This window comes from Thalia democratica, chromosome 3 (assembly GCF_965202585.1).
Source record: "Thalia democratica chromosome 3, ktThaDemo2.hap1.1, whole genome shotgun sequence".
Lineage (NCBI taxonomy): Eukaryota > Metazoa > Chordata > Thaliacea > Salpida > Salpidae > Thalia > Thalia democratica.
In genome coordinates, this window is record NC_139167.1 from 47,285,185 (window position 1) to 47,302,547 (window position 17,363).

At 26.0% G+C, this 17,363-nt stretch overlaps 4 non-coding genes across 4 annotated transcripts; all 4 read left to right on the top strand.

Annotated features, from left to right (window-relative positions):
* The first annotated feature begins 5,518 nt into the window (after positions 1-5,518).
* LOC145832774 (U1 spliceosomal RNA) lies at positions 5,519-5,682 on the top strand. Its single transcript, XR_014369750.1, has one exon. It is a non-coding gene; the product is annotated as a U1 spliceosomal RNA (small nuclear RNA).
* Positions 5,683-6,809: 1,127 nt separating this feature from the next.
* LOC145832764 (U1 spliceosomal RNA) lies at positions 6,810-6,972 on the top strand. The gene has a single exon (XR_014369741.1). It is a non-coding gene; the product is annotated as a U1 spliceosomal RNA (small nuclear RNA).
* A 1,589-nt stretch (positions 6,973-8,561) lies between these two features.
* On the top strand, positions 8,562-8,725 carry LOC145832758 (U1 spliceosomal RNA). Its single transcript, XR_014369735.1, has one exon. It is a non-coding gene; the product is annotated as a U1 spliceosomal RNA (small nuclear RNA).
* A 1,066-nt stretch (positions 8,726-9,791) lies between these two features.
* LOC145832765 (U1 spliceosomal RNA) lies at positions 9,792-9,956 on the top strand. The gene has a single exon (XR_014369742.1). It is a non-coding gene; the product is annotated as a U1 spliceosomal RNA (small nuclear RNA).
* Positions 9,957-17,363: the final 7,407 nt, after the last annotated feature.

Here is a 17,363-nt window from a genome sequence, read left to right on the forward strand (position 1 = left end):
TTATAAAATAGTGAGAGGGATTTAAATCGTCTATGATCTATGTAATTGTTAAATAAGGAAATATTTACTTGAAAGTAGGAGTCATAAGCACTTGATTTTTTTTTATCTGTTACATAAATAAAAGAAACTTTTTTGTTTAAGTTTCACCTCAGGGTCAAATAATTAATAGCAAGCTAAAATTAGTAAAATAGCAAGAAAAAAAGTAAAAATCTTATGACAGCCCAAAATTTTAAAATCGCCCCCTTTTCGCCCCCTTACTAGTTATCGCCCACCCTTTCGCCCCTTTACTAATTATCGCCCCCCAAATTACTAAAATCGCCCCCAGGGGGGCGATATCGCCCACTTTGGGAAACCCTGGTTTAGAAGTAACCCATAAATTGTCTTTCAAGATAGGTTTTTATAGAGAGTTAGGTTGTAAGTAAAATTAAAAAAGTATTAAGTTTAACTTATTAAGTGCTTATGGAAGTACATATTTTATTAACAATATTAGTACATATTTATTAAAGTACATTAGTCAATGTAAATCATAATCTAATGAATATTAATTTGAATAGGCATTCTATGTATAGCTAAAAGTCATTTTAAATAATAAGGTTAATAAAAGTAAAACTTTTCTCTAGTGTGACTAAAACTAAAACCATAAGATTATTCAAATGTCACTAAAACTAAAACTGCGGCCCGCGAAGACTTTGGAAACTTGAAATTTGGCCCGCGACCACCAACTGCCTGCCGACCCCTGCTTTAGATTATATATAAACAAAATAAGCATTACTATAAAACCAAAAAGTTACTAGGCAGCATAGATGCCAGAAAAGCACATAACTTTTAGTACAACACAACATGATTAGAAAAACAAGTTTTATGTGACTATTCTCAAGTATATTCACAAAAACGTTCTTTAATTAACAGGTAAATGTCCAATAAATGGAAATAATAAATTTTGTTTAAATACATAGAGTGCACAGTGAACAAGAGTCAGCTATGGACTGAAAATAGTTATTAATGTTTAATGTTTTATTTCTACCAAAAAGAAAAAATGTCAATTATTATTATTTTTGAATTGGTCAAAATTGAATTGGTCAAAAAAACCTATAGCTAAGCAAGAAAAACTTTAAAGTAAAATTCAAATCCTTTATAGAACTAAAGTTATCAAACATTATAAGTTAAATTATAAGTTTATAGTTATGTCTGCAAAAAATTACTTTGAAAACTGAAAAATAAGTTACATTTTAATTGAATTTAAAATACTTTTGTGTTTTAGCTCACTGTAAAAGCAAAATACATACAAAAGCTTTGAATAAAATATAGTGTTATTAAATTGTTACAACAATAAACTAAATGTTCAGCCAGATGGTGTAGAGGTCCTAATGATGGTTTTATCAGGAAACCCAATGGTCAACTCATAAACACCTAAAAAAGTTTTACTTATTAACATTAAAGCTGTTTTGATTCAAGTATTACATGAAGTCAATAAATTTTATGCTGCAACTTCACCCCATACAATTCTTTTCAAAGTACAGTTCTGGTTGAAACCAAAGCCTTATTATTGGCAAAGTAACTTTATCTATAATTATAATTTTTTTATAGTACTTTTGAAAACTTTAATAAGTCACTGTTCTTGTCACACTAAAAAAATCAAAACTGTACAAATCAACAAACTAAAAATAGTATATATGGTTCCACTTAATATTATAAAATTATTTACAAGTTTTTCAAATACAAGTTTTGATAACTTTATGTGCAGTTATTTTTCCAAAATATTTTATTTTATTATTTTAATTTTTTAATGGTAAAAAAACATCAGTCTCAAACTCTACCCCTTGCAACAATAAACGTTTTCTGGGGAAAAGTGAGTGTGTTACATCATATGTAATTTTACCTGCGCCATTAATATTTAACTTTAACTATCCAAAAATAAAATAAACAAAAACTATCTTTTAAACAAATAAAAAAAAGCCCTTGGTGACACACCAGTTGGAGAACACTCACAAGGCTAAAATCTCAATACTAAAAACCACAAAGTGTGGGAAAATCATGAAGCTCAAATTCCCAAGTAAGTGTTCACCTGCGCTACAACAAAAAAATCACACCAACAATCCAATCATGTGATCACCGCCACCATAGTGAACTCACAATCAGTTGTTGAGCAAATGCATAAAACTAGTATTATAATGAATACATTAGCATTAAATAACTATCTTAAAGCTTGATAACTAACTAATTTACTTAAATGGTACTCAGAAAAAAAATCTAAAAATTAAGCTAAATTAGAAAAAAAAAAAAAAAACTATTAAGAAAAATGTAGTTTCTGAAACCTGTATTGGTGGAATTAATTTTAGTCTAATAAAAGTAAAAAAAAAAACCTTATATTTATGCAATAATAATTAATATATACAGCTAACAAATAAATATAACAAAAATATAATAAAAACTGGATAGTAGCAAATAAACAATCACGCACAACCATACAATATATTTTCCCATCAACAGACCAAAACCAGCCAATCATGATCAGAGTAGACACAAACAAAATTGACCATACATATATTATGAGAAACAGATAGAAATTACAACCAAAAGCAATTAATCAAAATCTGCATTCAACACAAAATACTCAACCACAGCACTCTAAACCTAATCAGTATACTGGATAACAAGAATTTTTTGTAACTTCTAAATAGGGTTCTTATTTAGAACTAAATTCTAAATGCTCCAATAAGAAGTGTATCTTCATTGCCTCATAATCAGGTTTTTAGTTATAACCAGTAACATAGAAAAATTATATTTGTTTTAAAAATTATTCAACACAAACCTCTATTGTTTTGTTAATTTTTTTTAGTGAAAATAAATTTGTTTTTAAATAAGTTTGTTCTATTTTTTATATAAAGTAAGCATTCACAAAAAGTTGGAACAATTTTTTTTCATACTCATTTTAAATCAACTTCTTTTTTTCAGTTTAAAAAAATACAGTTTAGAAAATAAAACTGAAGCATGAAGCAAAAAAAGTTTAATTTATGTAACTTAAAGTCTGATAAATTTAGTAATAGAAGGATTTTTTTTGTTCACTGATAAATTTCTTCATGACATCTAGAGTCATTTGACAATTCAATTTTCAATTTTTTCTTTTTTAAATAGTTTGGCTATTTAAAGTTTGCAGTCCACCAGGTTTGGTGTACTTAGATTTTAAAAAGGTTATTCTGTGTTTTAGAGTTTAGTATAAGCTATCAGAAGATTTTTTACTGCCTTACCAAGCTCAAATTAATTTGAGAGATATATGGGATCAATTTTGTAGAGTTCATTATGTAAAGTACAAACTAAAATTGCAAAAAAGACAGTCTCATTAAAAATCAGTCTTCTCAATTAGTTTTTAACAAATTTTCTTAAAAAATTTACAGTTAAAATATTACTAGTTTTTAAATCATTCACTCAAAAAAGTATTTTAATTAGGAAAATATTTTAGAACTTTTCAACAAAATTGACAATAAAAAAATTGCAATTCATCCTTTAAATGGAAACTTTTAAAAAAAGTGACTATATCTCAAAATAAAATTAAGAATTTTACATTGTATAAAATTTAACTTGTAGCTTATACTTTAATCTTTTGTGTATGAGCCAATGTTAATTTTTATAAAAAAAATGTCTTGACACCCTATACAACTTTTAGTAAAAACTTCAAACGTTAACAAGCAATGCATTGCTGTAATATGATACAAAGTACAAAAATATAGATGTTTGAAATATTCAAAGGGTTTCCACTACACTAAAAAACTGTAGTTTAGATAATTTTATGTCAACAAAAGAAATGTTGGACAAAGTTGAAAATTTTACAAAGAAAACACTTGATTTTTCTTTGTTTGCTTTGTTTTGGACAAACTTTTAATTAAATATATAATTATTTGTATTAAAATTAATTTGTTTTGTGACAAAAATGTTAACATTTAGCAATGTTTAATAATGTTGTAGTTATAACTATTAATATTAATTTTTTCTTGTCTTTAGTTTATTGGTTTTCTGTACTGAGGTAGTTTAAAAATACTCAAGCTATTTTGAACTTATTTCTCTTCTGTTATAATTTAAAAAAAGGAAATAGACATACATATAATTTTTTGTTATTTTAAGATTTTAAGTTAAGTTTTCATTGATTTTGTTGTACTAAAGCTTGATTGAAAATGAAATTTTTAACACTGTGCCCAAAACTACTCAAAAAGTTAATTATTACATTTTACAAGGTTAATCAATAAAATCAGACAGGCTCTGAATTGTTTGAAATCATTAAAATTAACTATTTTTGTTTTAAACAATGGCAATGCTTATCCATTTCCCTTAGAAAAACTTAAAGTTATGAGAACAACTAAAATTAATTTTTGTAATTCAAGGTTTTCCAAATGCTTTAGTGAACTTAAAAGTTGCAAGGGAATTTACCTAGACATGTAGGGTTGAAAAATACAAGTTGTAAAAATGACTTAAATTTGTATTTTACTTGTAACAATTAATTAGATAATGACTGTAGCTTGAACTATTTTCAAAAAGTTTAGTCAAAAAGTTACACTAGCTGTTTAAATAATTTTAAATATACATAAAAACTAGTAAGTTTGTGTTTAATAAAAAGTAAATTTATAAAAAAAATAAATTCATCACATTGATTAAAAATAGAAGCAAATTTAGAGCTTTTGCAAACGATGATCTCCTTTATAACAATTATTTTGATAAAAAAAAAAAACTCAAGCGAATTCCTTCAAAAATCTTAAAATTGAAGTAAAACTTTTTCTAACTTGTGGCAACCATAAAGTTAGTTATGTGCTACACAATAATCAACACAGAAATTTTATTGGCCTTAATGTTGTGCATCTTTGTTTTGAGATAAATAATTGTGAGAACACTTAAACGTTTGTTTAAAAACGTTAACTTTTGAAATAGATACTTATAACTTATTTTATACTTTTCTGGAATTAAAAAATGAAATATCTTCTTCAAAATAACTGCTTGTATATCTTTAAAAAAAGTTATAAAAATATTTTTTTTTCAGTTAATTAATAAGAAATAAAATTGAAAAGATGAATTAAGTTGTTTTTTCTGCTCACTCTTGATTTATTGTAAGTAACTAGTTTGCTTACAAAAAGATTTATCGATGTTATTTCATAAACTTTAAATTTGCAAAAAAACATATAATTAAAGCTAAAAGAAAGAAAATATCTGTATACACATATTTGATTTATAATTAGCTTGTCTGAGTGTGATAGTTCTTAACATGTATTGTTTTTAAATGAAACCTTAAAGAAATTTTTGTTTCTCCTTCAATTTAAGATCAACTTAAAAAATTAGTATAGTTAAAGTATGATAAGTAGAGTATAAGCATAATCAATTTAACATGAATTGCTTAGAAGTTTATACGCGTAGAAAAAAAGTATTCTCTCTTTTTTAATTTGTTGTTCTCTCTTTTTTTGTGACGTTGATATAAAAACCCACAAACAGTAGCATACAAGTTAAGTGTTGGTTATGGACCGATATCTGTTAGATTAAACTTACCTGACGGGAGTCTTAACAGCGATCAGGCAGGCTGTTGACTCAGGGTGAGGTTTCATCATTGCACATTGGTGAGACTGACCTCTGCGATTGTTCCAAATGTGAACAACTCGGCCGTACAATTTCTCACACGGGGAACATGCGTTCGCGCAGTCCCCTTCCAACAAACTTGCATAACACAACTGATTTAAGGAGTGTTCCGACATAACATGGAGACTGTTAGTTGTAAATCTAACAGCTCCTTATATGTAATTTTATATTGGGTTTGATTAAGATAAGTTTATATACTAAGTTTTTCAAATGTTTTAAAATATCTAAACGTGTAAACTTGCATAAATTGTTAAAGTTAATTTAAAGTTTACACTAACATTTTTGAATAACTCTTTTCCTGTGCATAGCTAAAACAAAAAATTATCAGAACATATTACATAATGTATAGTTTATTGTAGAGATATCTATAAATAAAAAATGTTTTGAGCAAAGTTTAAAAATAAACTTTAAAGAAAAAATGGTCTAGAAATATAAACAAGAAGATTAAGTTGCTTAACAAATAAACATTAAACTCAACAAGTTAGTTTGTATTGTTTTAATAACAGTATTTAATTTCATCTCTTAAAATTTGGTTCCCAATTAAAAGTACTGTTTACAGAATATCAATAAATGAGTTTTTTTGTACACTAGATTATTAAAAATGTAATTGTTATGAAATACTGTTGGTAGTTAACGTTATATAATTTGTCTTTACTGGTATAAATCAAGCTAAACTTTATTATAAGTATCAGCGTTTTGTCAAATTTATAATACTTTATTTTTCTTAATAATTCAACCAACTTTCTGTACAAACTAAAAAGATATGTTTATTGATTTTGGAATTGAACTTGAAGAATTTTTCTAAAGTTTTTGAAAGTTGTTCAAAACAGCTAATTAAGTTAATATTTTTTATACAAAATTATTAGAACTATGTAAAAAGTTTTAACGTATATTTTAGTATAAATTATACTAGTACTTCTATAAAAACCTTAAAATTAGCCTTGAAAGCTGTTTGAAATTGAGTTTACACATACTAAAAATAGTACTCATAGAAATTTTTGTGAATTAAAATATGTTAGTACATTAATACATACATTAATAAACACGTCTTAGAACATTGTGTTTGCCAACAGTGCAGTTCTCTCGTTCAAAATAATCCTTTTTTGTCTTTGCTCGTTTGGTGACGTAACAATTTTTAAAACGGAATAGTTAAAACGTAGTGTATTTGTTGGGTACAGCCTAGTGATGTTATGATTAAACTTACTTGGCGATGGCTTAACTGTGATCAGGCAGGCAGTTAGTCCAGGGCGAGGTTTTATCATTGCACACTGATAAAGCTGACCCTTGCGATTGTTCAAAATTGAACAATTCGGTCGTACAATTTCTGATAGTGGGTTGGCAGCGTTCGCGCGCCTCCCGCATAGTTGTTTAAATCTTGTTGTAAGTCTGTTATTTACACCTTACAAATGATTATACGAATAGCTGTAAAACGTTCGTATAATCAAAAATCTGTACGTTAGACTTTTACCAAGCATTCTTTAAACTTATATAGTTTGTAATTAGTTTATACAGTTACACAACCTGCGATTAGTTTAAGTGTTATTGACCAATGAAATAAAGTTAGTTTTGATAAGTTAGTATAAACTTTTACATATGTTTGATTACAAAAAGTAAATGAGGGTTTCTCATAATGATTCATATAAATCCTTTGGGGGACATCTTAGCAAGTCAGGGCGCGATAAGCTTCGAAGGGGCCAAATTCGAATAAACTAGTTTAAAATTTTTGCATAAAGTTACCTTTAACAATTTCGTTAATATTTTCGTCCAATTATAACCTGACTACATACTATTTACTTCTTCTGCAAAACATATTTTTACAGAAAAATATTTAGTTGTAGTCGTTTTTACTTTTTAAGCATGGTTTTCTTTGTAAACTATTTATATAGTTTTGCTTTTGCTAGTTTTCACGATTGTTATTTTGCAGAGATATAATAAAGTATTTTTATAACTTAAATAAATTGTTGCTAGATTTAGTAATGCGTTTATTAAACTTTCGAAATCCAAAGTTTTATAGTTTTGTGCATCACTAAAGTCACGTCGTCGCATACTTTTGAATTTGTGTTTGAACATAAAGAAAATATGTTTTAACAACAGTTTAATACAGTTGTAAAAATTAATGATTCCAGAATACGATAAACTTATTCATTGAAAAACAAGTATATATCGATTTTATGCGGGTATAGATAGAAAAAAAGAAACTTTTGTCGCTTTATTAACTAAGTGTTTATTGTAAGAAGTGGATGTTTTGTTTAGCTTCATACTTTTGTAGGCTTAAATTTTTATATGAAAAGGTAGTACTAAGAATTTGTCGTATTAATACAGGAACTAAAAAAAAACAATTAATTGAATCTAAGAAATATGTACTTAAGATTTTTAGAACAAAATATGTATTCATTACTTACTTTAATTTTTTTTTCTCTGATGTTACAACATATTTTTGTGTTTGTAAATACGAAATTGTATTTTTAGCCGTTCAAAATAACTAATAGTTGTCATGCTTTATATCTTCAGGTACTTGATTAAAGCGGTACTTACTTTTTGTTTAATTTTTATACAGTTAGTCACTTTCGTTTTGCAATACTTAAGTTTTGAAATTGTATTTTGTAACTAGGAAAGTTTCAAAGTTCAGAATTGTTGTAGATAGTTTTTAGTAGAAATGAGTCAGATGAAAGAAGTGTAACATTTATCCATAACTTTTTTAGTCATCTTTCACAATATTCATGTAAAATGTTGTTTGATAGAGAAAACTTCAACAAAGTTTTAGTTTTGTTATGTTGAACATGCTTCACGAAACTATATTTAAAGTAAATAGTGCTGCCGCAAGAGCATTCAACACACTCTCTTTTTTGTGTTTTTACTAATTCTCTTAAACTGTGACGAACTAGAAAAAGCCCAAAAACTACAGCATGCAATTTATCATACAATAACCGGCCGATATCTTTCAGATTAAACTTACCTGACGGGAGTCTTAACAGCGATCAGGCAGGCTGTTGACTCAGGGTGAGGTTTCATCATTGCACATTGGTGAGACTGACCTCTGCGATTGTTCCAAATGTGAACAACTCGGCCGTACAATTTCTCACACGGGGAACATGCGTTCGCGCAGTCCCCTTCTAACACCAAAATCTAGTACATTCAAGAAAATGAACAACTGATTGCGTATTGATGAGTTACTTGACCTTTTAAAAATGAAGTTATCATTTTTAGGTGTGTATAACTATTATGTACTATCGTGTTTTAGTACTTTATTTTTGAGAACAATATATAAGTGAAGTATTGTAATTGGTAACTTACAAATTTAAAGGAACATTTTAAAGCGTTAATTAAATTATGGTTTTAGCAAAAAAATAATTTGAAATAATTTTCGTTTACTTAGTGTAAAAAATCCATTAACTAAATTTTCGGTAAAAAAGTTTACTAGCAAAAGCTTAATTGAGAATTACTATAAAGTGAAGTGATAAGTAAAAATGAGCTAAAATTATGTTTTTAAATAATTTATATAAATTTTAGTATCTAAAATTGCTCGCAACACTAAGTAAGTATTCTAAATTTAAAGTTAAAAGAAGTTACAAAATTGATCAAAGTTAATTAAATTTGCCAAATGTTAAACTTAAAGTCCATTTAAATGTAAGTGTAGAAGTTTAATGTTAATAGAATGTTTTTGATATAAGTTTTGCTATCCGTAAGTTCAATATATTGAAACTAAACTAAGAGCATTCAATTGAACAAAAACTATATAAATTTTTTAAATCTTTTGAAACTAAATTGTTCTAATGTTTAGTATTATTATAGTGTTATAACCATCAAAAACGAACATTTGTCTAGGAAAAAACAACAAGTTTTACAAGACTAATTTATTTAAAGTTGTTGCAGACTAAACAAGACGAAAATTGATAGATATCTAAAAATGTTATTGTATATTGTTTTGTAAATAACGTTTTAAATATGAAGCTATATTATTTATGTTAATATTTCTGATAGTTAAAATAAACGCGTTTTATTTAAAAAAATTAAGCAAAGTTTACTTGTACAAACTTGGTCGTAAAACTTTTTTACTTAACTGGCGATGCTCTCTTTTTAATTTTTACAATGCTCTTTTATTATGACGTCACATACGTTTTTCAGCAACCATCAACACACAAGATATTGGTTGGGAGGGGAGCTACAACGTGAAAGTTAAACTAACCTGACGGAGGTTTTAACAGCGATCAGGCAGGCTGTTGACCCAGGGCGAGGTTTCACCATTGCACACTGGTGAAAACTGACCTCTGCGATTACTCAAAATTGAGTAAGTCGGCCGTATCATTTTTCACAACGGGGAACATGCGTTCGCGCAGTCCCCTAACTGATAAACTTCAAATATATAGGAAGCAAATAAGTACCAAAGTGTTTCAAATGCAGAGTTTAGAACAGATAAATACGACACTGTAAACTGTTTTTACTTTTTTATTATGAATGGTTTTTACTACTACTGTTTTATTTTGCTTAAAATTTAAGAGAAATAATTTGAATACAATTTGTTTTATAACAAAATACAATAAGTTTTAATTGAAAGCTGAAATATTTTAAGGAATAAAAAAATGTTTTTTATAACTTTTTCGAGAATATATATTTTGTTAGTACGGAATGAAAGGATAATTTTTTTAATCAAAAAATATTGCAATTTATCTGTTAAGTTGCAACTTGTTGACTTTATTAGTTTGTATTGTGTTTGCAACATGTTTAAATTGAAATTATTAGATTTATTGAAGACAAATTTTGTTTTTTAACCGACCAGTAACGTCTTAAAGTAATTTTAGGCAAAAAGCTATAAAACTAGAGGATGTTAAAAACTTTAACTGTTATAATGTATTAGCTTATAGTTATCTCCATAAAGTTTGACGCTAGATTTTAGATTAATTTTTACCTAACTGCAAGTGTCGACTTAGTCATACTTAAATTTGTGTAGTTTCTTTTTCTGTGACAATTCACGCTGAATAAGCAAATTAAGTACTTCAAAATGTACACTTTCAATTGCATAATCTGTAGGAGTATTAGTAATTAAATTTTATGTGTATTTAAGTGTTTAAACTGTTTGTATATTTCAAATAACTATTCAAAAATAAAAATTTAAGCGTTTGCTAACAAAAATCCGAGCGAAACAAGTTCACTGGAATATATAACAATAACAAATTAAACAGTATTCTTTATTATACCAACACATGTTTCTTTTTTTCTTGATTTTCATAGCTTCGTTGAAGTGTGTTAACCCGTTAACACATAAAAACATGTGTTAGTACAATAAATAAAGAATGCTGGTTATTTTGTTATTATTATGCTTCTAGTGTAATCTTTATCAAGTCTAACTCAATTGTTCAATATACTTGCTTATTATATTTGTTTAGTATTTTTAAGTTTTTTTTATAGCATTATGCAGTCTTTGCCGATATATGTTGGTTTATTTAGATTTGCAAGTTTTTCTTTGATAGCATAGAATTATTAACCTAAATAAAAATGCTTAATCATCTTGATCTATACAAATAAACAGAGCTTCACAACCGTAGTATTAAACATTTATCTTGCTTTTAAAGCTTGTTTTTTTCTAATCTTACCTACTATATATATTCATAAAAAAGTTGGGCTAACAAACATTTCAAAAAATAATCCGGATCTAATAATTTAAAATGAGTAATACAAATTTAGTTTATAATGGGCAGGATTTGTACAACTATACGTTGCAGGCAAATTAATTTCGTAAAACTTAAATACACTTTATAAAAAGTTTTTTGTGTATAAGGTGAGTGTTATACTAATAGGAGCCAATGCATATCAAACTAGAAATTTAAACTTGATGTTTATTATAATACACAGCGTTTTATTCACTAGGACAAGGCAACGTTTGTAACTAATAAACCGTTAAAAACTTTTTGTTTTAGTACGAATTCTAAGTAGTTTAAAAAGTTATCATATTTAGTGCAAAAATGTAGTCGAGATCATTATTTACTTACTATTTTTATTGTTTATGATACTTTTTGGTAATTAGAACAGCATTAATAAATTTTTTGATGAAAAAGTTAATAAATTTAAAGATACAATTGCACTAAATTTATAGCAAAAGCCTACCTGAAAAGACACAGGTAGTTTATCGAGCATAAACAAAATCACAGTACAAGTACGTTTACAAATTGTAAGTGACGTTTATTGTAAGTTATAAGTATTTGTTTTTTGTTGCTATCAAACAAAAATGCTTGATAAAACAATTGAATCTTTCTAATTGCTCTTTATTGTATTATGTTTACCCTGTTCGTATCTTTAAAAGTAAATTGATCAATTTATAGTAACTTTACTTCGTTTTTATCGTGAACCAGTATTTTTTTATATGTAGTGTTTTAAATGATTTTTATTTCCTGATTACTTTTTATAACAGTTTCTGTACCCTTTTTCAAAGTTCTATATTAGGGTTTTTCTCTAGTCGTTAGAGCAACGTTTGTACATAGCAGACTAGCTTTGTTCGACATAGATTTTTGTTAAACTGGTAATTTCAAAGATACTTATATCTAGAGAAAGCTCTACTAATAGGGGCATTTTAACTGTTTTAAGCATGCAGCAAAATTTTTTCAAAACTGAAAAAATACAAAAAGCTTAGCTTTAAATCAATTTTTAGATTTTGTAAGTTTTAGTTTTTTCATTTTACTTTAATACAAAGTCCGTTATAGTAAAAAATATTTTAAGTTAGGTCTGGCTAAAATGCCTATTTTTGGTTTCACGGGTCCACTGATTAAAATGATGGAACTATATTTTTTTTTCTCTGTTTGACTTTGTTATTGAAATCTTTTACCGTCACAGGCGGATTAAAATTTTTGTAAGGTCAACAAAAAGTTGATTTGCATTCTTTCAATTGAATTCAAGTTACAAAAATAAAAAAAACTAAAATTACAAAGGTTTAATAGGCCTTACAGACAAAAACTGAACGTCTATTATTAGGTTGAAAAAAAGATTTTTGTACTTTTCATTTTTTAACATTACAAGAGCAAGTTTTAAAAAAATCCAGATCCCTCTGAATCTTAATTTGAAAAACAGATCAGAATCCGAAAGATAACAAAACGTTTTTCTTAATCCTTTTGGAAAATTGGTAGGATAAATAAACTTTTTTACGATTAATGACTACTTAATATACTTAAATAGCTTATAGATAAATATTTTTGAATCTTAGAGTGTCAGTAATTTTTATATTGTTGATATTTTTTTAAATGAACTAATTGTTTTTTAATAATAAAACTTTTACTTTTTACTGCCTAAAAACATGGTTCTTTTAATGGCAGACTGTACTTGAAGATTAAAAAAAGATTATGGCTTATCTTATTAAACTCCTGATAACAATGTATTTTTTATGGTTTTTTAACTTATTGTTATCTTAGTATTAAAAAAAATTAGTTTAGACTCGTCAGTAGTAATAATTATGTGAATTCTGTAAAAGTTTTATTTATGTCAAATTAATGAAAAAAAAGCTTGAGAAATAGTCAAACTCTTTACAACCGAATTAAAATTCAGCGACTTTTAATAGTATTCATCGTTATATTGTATTAGAACCGGAAGTTTTGTCATTTAAAGAAATACGATGAATACCTAAACAACTGTAACTCATAGAATATTCCTTTGTTGAATAACATATGTAAGCATTAAGGATTTTTAATTTTCAAAAACTGTTTAATTTGGTTTGTTAAAACCTTAAGTGATACACTTGAACTTTAAAGTAAAATAATTTGCTTTTTTTTTTAAAGGGTTGATCATGCCAATTTGATCATCATACCACAAGCTTCGGTAGACTGAGACCAGTTTCGTCCTCATTAGGACTTTTCAATCAGTCACAACCGAAACACTTTAGCTGTTTTTTATAACAATAAAAACGTAAGGTAGTCTAAAATAGTTAAAAATGTATAACAAGGCTTTTTTGGTGCTTGATATAATTGATTTTTTCCTGGATAAGACTTAGAAGTTATTTAAGTGGTAAGCTACTCGATAACTAAAAGGTTTTTTCGTGCGTCAGGCTCTAGGAACAACTATTTTGAGCGCTTTTTTGTCGTTCAATAAACAATAATATAAAACAAAACTTAAAAATCTTAGTAGATTAAAAGTTATCAGACTCAAAGGAGTAGACTTTTAAAAGTAATTTGTATAAAAAAAGTTTAAAATCATTTTTTAGCTTTTGATGTATATGCAAAATAATTTGATAGCACATATAACTAAAACTTTTTTTAAACAAATAAACTCTTTTGGTTGTCTAAAATAGTTAAAAAAAACAGTTCTGACATATTACTAAATATCAACAATGTTTGACCTTCAGCTGTAAATACTATTAAAATAAGATTTTCTTTTATTGATATATAGTCTCTATTTTCCAAATTTAGACCTCATTTAAGGCTACTTCATCCAAAAAAAAAGCACACATTTAATTTTGAAACTTAAAAGAAAATGTTTGAATAACAACTTAATTTACTAGATAAACCTAAAAAAAAAATCAAAATTATAAGACAAAATCAAATTATGAATAAATATCAAAATAGTTTTAGGGTAAGTTTTTGTTTTGATTTTTATTCAAAGTTTGTTTTAACAAAAATATCTTTAATGAATTATCGCTAACTCACCCAGTATTGGTTAATTTTTTTTTTAGTTTTGTTTAATATCTAGCTTTATAAGGTACAATTCTTTTTAGTTCTACAACAAAAATCCAAATTTTTTTTTAGTAACGGGTCTGTCGTGAACGACTGATTAGAACCAATATGATAAACTATAAAATTTTTGTTTCTTTATTTAAAAATTTAAATACAGTTAGAGTAAAAAACCTTATTACCATTACACGTCAACTCTATTTCTAATTGTTAACTAAAGAATAGTTTGCGTTGTTTCAACTACTGTTAAATTAATTTTTACTAAAGTAAAAAAAAAAGTTTCTGTGAAATCAAACTATACACCACTTATTTATGTGAAATGTTTTTAAATAAAAAAATAGAGAATTTAAGCATTCGACAGAAATATGTAAGCTTTATTAGACAATGGTTTTATCTTTTTAAATAAAATAAATCGTTATAAATACAGTATACCAAGGTAACTTTTCCCCCCCATTAAACTTAAGTTCTGACAGTTTTCTTTTAATACGATAGATTTAACGAGGAAAATACATAAAAAAGTTACAAGAAAATGTGCAGTTTGCAAAATAGCTGAAAACATATATATGGTTATGCGTGAAAAGACAGGAACTAACGAGATTATACATTAAATTTTATATATTTTGGCTAATGAAATTTTCGTTTAAGTATATAAAAAACTTTAATGTTTTTATTACATCTATTTTTTTATAAGATTTATATTTAATTTGAACAACAATGTTTTAAAAAATGTATCTAACATCCGTTACAATAGAACTGTTAACTTTTTAATGACACAGAAATGTTGTTAGTCAGTTAATTTGTTTATTTACTGAAAACAGTTGTGTTTACTGTTATATAGACAACTTCACGGTTTAGAAATATATTTTGCTTTGCTATATCTTTTATGTTTACAAATATATTTGTCCTCATTAAAATCTAACTATTTTGTATCAATTTTTGATTTTGTAGCAAATTTTACCCTTGTTTAATAAATTTATATCATCCTTCACTATAGTAATTCTAAAAACGAAAATAAAATTTAGACTAAATATTAGTGATAATCTAAAATTAAAGTGCTAAGTACTATGAGTAAATCTTTAGCGATAGTTAAGCTTATTAGTAATGAACTTATGAACTAGTAATGTAATTTTAAAGATTTGTATTTGCTTTAAAACAAAAAGGATAAATGTCAAAAAAAAAGTATTTGCTTAATAAAAAATGTTGTTTATAAAGTAGAAAGTATGGGCACGGATAAATGTACCGGTTCAACAGAAAGTTGTGTTTAAGTAGGTACTCAACTATTAACGTATACTTATAAGAACATAAGTAAGAAACAATTTATTTTTTTTCAAATTAAGTGTTATCATTATAAATTATTATTTTCACAGGTATAAGAAAAAGCGAAAAATGAAGTGAACACGAAAACTGAAGTTAATAAAATCAAACACACCCCAATAGAAAATAGAATACAAATAGAATTTGCTAAACATGAAATTTAGAAAAAGCAGCAATAGCAGTTTAAGAAAATGAGCGGCTTCTAAATAATGTATGTTTTTTTCGAAAACCTACTTATACAATAGGAAATTCTTTTTGTTTAAACGTCTATGCTGTACCCGTCCATTTATTTACTTTCATAACTCAGTTTGAAATCGATCGCGAACAATAAGTATTATTATATGTAAATACTTTATACTCTGTATCCTATCATGGTTTCATTTTTCAAGTTTCCTTGAACGCTTGTATTTAAATAATCCGTGATTTAAATCAGGCTTGAAAAACTATACTAGATTTTTATTTATTCTCGATTGTTTCATTTACTCATAATTTTTGTAATTTGTTTAATATATATATATATTTTTCGCATTACTGAGTTATACTACAAGTTTACAGTGATTGTCCATGTAATGGTTTTTAGCTGAAAAGTAATTAATTTCTAAAATTCATTTAAAAGTTTGACTATTTTAATAAAATGAAAACTTGTTGAAATACAAGTTGATAAGCTTTTGTAAAATATTTTAACTTAATATCGTGAATTTCTTTTTTGGCTACTTCTATATAACTAGAACTTTGCTTAAAAACTGTTCAGTGTACAAACTTATAAAACTTGGTTTATTGTTTATACCTATTATTTTGACTTTTTAAACTTAGTTTTCAACTGTTTATTTTAGACTCATAAATAACGCTTATGTAAGTATAGTATTGTAATTTGTTTTAAATCAAACAGTTCAAAGTTCTCGACTTAATTAGCTTTAAGGAGACTTTTATAAAATTTTATTTTTACAGTTTATTATCAAAAAAACAATGTTTTACTTCTATATTGGGATATATGAGACCACCAGTTGTTATAAATAAATCTGAAAAAAGTTTTTGAGCAAAATAAATAGAAGTTATGTATAAATGTTAAGTAACGTTTTTTAAGTATTTCTAAGTTAGAAATTCTAACATATAATTACTTAATAAAGCATGTTTGTTTTTAAATGTTTTTTACAAAACTTTTTATGTCTTTTACTAAGTATCTGCGTAAATTACATTTGGTTTTATATTTTCTTTATAAAGTATTTTATCACAGACTAAATATTATTTTATATCATAAATATTTTTTCAGTCTAGTAACTAACACATCTTTGAGTATTGATTATACTTTTTTTATTCGCTACCAATTTCGGAAATAAACTAACTGTGTTAGATAAAGGTTTGATGGGTCAGTATATATAACTTTAAAGTACAATTTGTACGAAAAACAATCTATAGCTTTCGCTAAATAAATCAATTAAATTGTTACAAAATTAACAACGTTTTATCTGTAAAGGTTGTTTAAAACTTACAAGTGACAATAATTAATTTGAAGCATAATTTTAAGACACTACTAAAATACAAACATTGTTCATCAAATATGCTTATTTTAATATTAATACTTTTTTATTACAAAATCTAATAATTCGTTGAAAAGATTAAATAAACTATCTAGCAATATGAAAGCTTTTGAAAATAGTTAAGGTATTTTCATGTAATCATTTTATACATTATTAAGTGCGTAGTTTCGAAACTAAGTATTGTTTTAGTATTAATCAACTTAGTTATAATTCTATAATCCGAGCTGGGAGTTTTAGTTTTAGTTAAACA